Here is a 4,526-nt window from a genome sequence, read left to right on the forward strand (position 1 = left end):
CTGCTATTCAAAACAGTGATCAGATGCAGTAAACAAATGATTACCCTCCCCCCCCATCACTTCTCTATTTTAAGCTCCCAATATTTATTTCCATTTTAAATCAGCAAGAAAAGTGTGGAAAATCAGTGTTTGGGGGAAAGCTCGGAGCCAGGCTGAAAAGGTTTCTAAAGAAAAAAAAAGTCTCAAAATAATACAGGTTGAAAGCAGGCAGCATACGGATCAAAATTAAATATTGACACTTCTTTTTCAGAAGGTAGGGGCTGGAAATCATCTTTTTTTTTTTTCTTTAACATCTCAAAACTTTCTGCTCAATTTCTCTAAGACATACCGAGAAACGCCTTCCTTTCTCCAAGGATAAAATAAGGAGCTTGTTTACAATGGTTCTAAATGATGGATTTTAAATGAAGCGAACAGGTAAAACTTTACATGTCAGGTAGATAACAGCCCCCACATCCACCAAAAGTAGTGTTGCGTACCACTGTGCAAGTGGTGAGCATAACCGAACCCAAATGACCAACAAAAATCAGATATCCATCATGACTTTGAGTTTGTTCTGAGAACCAGTTTACAGTTTACACAGAGCACAAAGACACCTTGCTTTCTTCAAAAACAAGATACGCACTTCCAAACCAAGGTAGGCAGATCACCTTGATCCTGTAAAATGACCCAGGAACATCAAACCACACAGACCACTTTTTGAGTTCTGGGGTCACATACACACCTGAGAAACCAGCCTGTCATCTTGAAAGAAGGAAGCCTGGAGGAGTTGAGTGATTGATCTGTGAGGTTCCTTCCAGTTCTAACATCTATAATCCTGTGATCTGATAGCTTCAAGACCTACCCAGGTTCCAGAGGTTCTTGACAGGTAAAACCAACTTCCTGTGTTGTGCCCCTTAGCAAGAGGGCAGGCAGTGCTTATTACAAGGACAGGTTCCTTTTTAGCTATGACTGAATTGTGCGGAAGGTGTTGGGAGGGGAACTGGATGTGAAATCTGTTCCTTTCTTTACATAGATGTAATATTATGACCAGGCTATTTTACTTGTAATAAAGCTGATATTTTCCCTGCAGAAGTGATCAGGAGCCAGCTATTATGCCAGTCCCTGGGGCAAGGAGGCTGGCCTGGTCCCCTCAACCATTAACAGCCAGTAGCCATTAAATAATGGAGCTGGTTGATACACAATCCTCCCAAGTCTGCAGGAATCACTCATAAGACTCAAAACACGGAATCACTCTTTATAACTACTTAAGGATTATCTAAAAGAATTTGAATTATTCAAGTCAGTCTTTTCTTTAATCCTGTAACATAGCATTGCTGGAGTGAGGGAGGCTCACAGACTGATGACAACTGGTGACTAATGGAAAGAGATAAGGAATGAGAGGACTGACATTCTGGAAAAAAATTCAGTTGGCATAAAATTTGCTAAAGTTACTTTCCTAGGAATTGAAAAAGAGTCTGAGGGGCCGGTGCACAATTTTCCTCACTATTCATTTAGTAGAGAGAAAGGAACCCACCTAAAAGTAAGTCTATCTTTAGAATATTTCCAATAGTTCCTCTTTTTTTCCCCTAACAGTCTCCTGATCAATTTCTTTTAATGTAAACACATTGATTTGGCAAAATACTGTAGCTGAAATGTGGGATTCTGGCCCTTGATCCCAGAAATAATGTGCTGAAGAGGTTTGAGGTCCCTAGTGCTGATGTTACTTAGTCTATAAACCGGGCCTGGTGGGCTCTGCTGCTCCATGGACTTCCTACAGAGTTTTTAATGAAGGCTGAGGTAGGAAAGGGTGAATCCTTCCCAGCCCCCACTCTGGCTGTTCAATGAGTGTAGGAGCAGATTTCCCTTTGCTCTGCAGCGCCCCCATGGGGCTAAGATTGGATTGGCAAAGGGGCATGCAGGAGGGACAAGCTGTGTGTTTGTGGCCTGGGCGGGCATTGAGAAGCAAAGACAGTTTTAACAAGAAAAGTGACCAGAACTTACAGAAGAAAGCCTGTTATAGAACCAATTATAGGTCAGAGCCATACAACGCACATTCCAACCATATGGATACATCTGAGAAATCCTAAAGTTCTTATTGCTCACAGAAAGATAGAAAAAACCACGCATATAAATACACAAAGAAAATCACATCAGCAAAATTGGAATGTCATTTGAATCCAGAGGGAGTCACATAAAACTCTTTGAAAATCAGTGGGAAGAGGATGCAAATAAAAAAGCAGACAGCCTGCTTTTGGGCACAATGAATCCACACTTACGAATATCACCTGTCTTTGGGGGGAAAAGATTCATTTCAACAACACTGGAAGGATTAGGCCTATGTACATTTTTCAAAAATCCCTCACAAGACAGGCTTTTCTGCAGAGGCTGCAATAATCCATCTGTCAATAAGTATTAAAATATTCAGATTTCACAGGGACAGACACTTAGGCATATTTCCTAAGCGCCAACCCGTGTGGAAAATAATCAACCCCTTTGGACAACCCTTGGTTCCAAAACTTCCAACACAGCCTTTTTAAAAAGGGGACTACATCAACAGTAACATTTTCAGCAACTGGTCTGAACTCCTTATGGGGCTGTCAATGAAACTGATCCCATATATCCCAGTAAACAGCCAGCAATCTTTCACAGTTCTACTTACTTCTCCATTACAAACCAAACTTTGGGGTCGAGTAGATTATTTCGGGAGATATCTGTATTAGAAATTAACATGTGCAAAAATTTTGTGGAACCTTTAAGAACTCATCTGTAATTTAAGGCGTCGCCTGAAGGACTCCCAAAGCCAAAGCTCGGAACAGTCTGACCTTTGAAAGCTGCTTCTGGTCCAAACACTTTGGGTTAATTCTTGAGGAATCTGAAATATTATTTCCCCCTCACACCCTTCTTTTAAGAGAGACATAAAAGAAACAAGAGTCTCCCTCATTCGGGGATGAGTAGGAGGGGAAAAAACCCCAACCAACATTTAAATAGGGAAACTGGCAGATCTGAACAAACAAACCAGATCCACAATGAAATGATTCTGAGCAGCATTCGCCTTTAAAAAGAAAGGAAGAAAGAAAGAGAGAAGGAAAAAATCTCCCCTTTTCCCTCCTTCCCCCATCTCAGAAAGCTGAAGACAGTACGGTACTGCCGTACTGTGCGTTGTAGTTATAGCACAGTTTGTTCTAAATACATCCAGTATCTGTGATACTGGCACGGCAGGCCTTTAGAATTCCCTCCGGCTGATCTCTTAAACACAGACTGAACAGATTTTCTACAACGACCTTGAAACGAGTCGGGGTGGGGGTGAGAGGGAATCAAACCTTTAAGAAAAAGCAAAACACAAACATGTATCTGGCTCACAGAATTTTGTAGAATGCACGCGTACACATCCCCAAATACACACACGTTTCTTGCAACAAGAAATTTCCTAAGAGTCAATAAAAACAGAAAGAGTAAACCCACCACTTGCTGTCCTGGAAAGAAACAAACCAAACCAAAACAAATCCTTTGAACATTTCTCTTAAGTGCAGGAGAGCCTCCCTTCTGTGAAAGTCCAAGGAGAAATAGAAAATCTCACCACACACACACACAAAAAAAAAAAGAAGAAAAAAAAGGAAAAGAAAAAGAAAAACGTGGGGGTTGGGATTGTTACATTATGACTGAAATTTTAAGCTTCTTTCAATCTATCAGTATTCAAAAAACACATCTTCTTCAAAACGCTTAAGAGATTAGATAGGAGGTGGGGGGGTCACTAATCAAAATCCAACCGATGCCGGATTCTACTATTGACGTAACACCACAAACTTGCAAAAGGCAAAATGAGAAGCAAAAATCTGAAAATCAAAAAAATTGCAACAATAAAAAATCCAAAACCACCACACCAGGGGGAAAAAAAAAACTGCCCCCAAATAAAGTAAATGAACCCACCGAAAACTGTGGGCAAATATTTTTCTCGTGGTGCCTAATATTCTTGGCGTTTATTATTTTCTCTCTCTCTCTCACTCGCTTCTCTAAACCTACTACATATACCATACTTTTCCCAATGGTGCAAACCTCTTACTCGCTTTGTGTATTTCGATCGAAGAGTTGATAGAGAAGAGGTTAAGTTTATGGCCAAGAGAGGAGGAATCAGCCCCAGACCCCGGGAAAGCAAGCGCACTTCCCCTCTTATGTCACCGAATAGCAAATTAGTTCTCAGAATTCCAGAGGCCGAGCTTTGCTACTGCTAAGACGCCGACGTCACAGAGGAGGCGCCCACGTGACGGTGGCGGAGCAGGCCGTACCATCTTCTCGGGTCCAGAAAGGGGGAATCACCTTCTGGCCTCTCTAGCCTCGAACAGAAACCTACAAACCTGAGGCGCCCAGCCTATGAGAACCTCGAAATATGTTGGCTACTGGAAAAACACTGTGACTTTGAGGGCATTTTAGGGGGCAGGAGAGGCAAAAATCTCAGAGAGGTGACACTGAGTCCTCCCCTGCCACGTAGCAATGGTAAAGTCCGAAGCTCAAATTCCGAGAATTGAGCTCTGTTGATTCTTAGAACTGGG

This window comes from Choloepus didactylus, chromosome 1 (genome assembly GCF_015220235.1).
Source record: "Choloepus didactylus isolate mChoDid1 chromosome 1, mChoDid1.pri, whole genome shotgun sequence".
Lineage (NCBI taxonomy): Eukaryota > Metazoa > Chordata > Mammalia > Pilosa > Megalonychidae > Choloepus > Choloepus didactylus.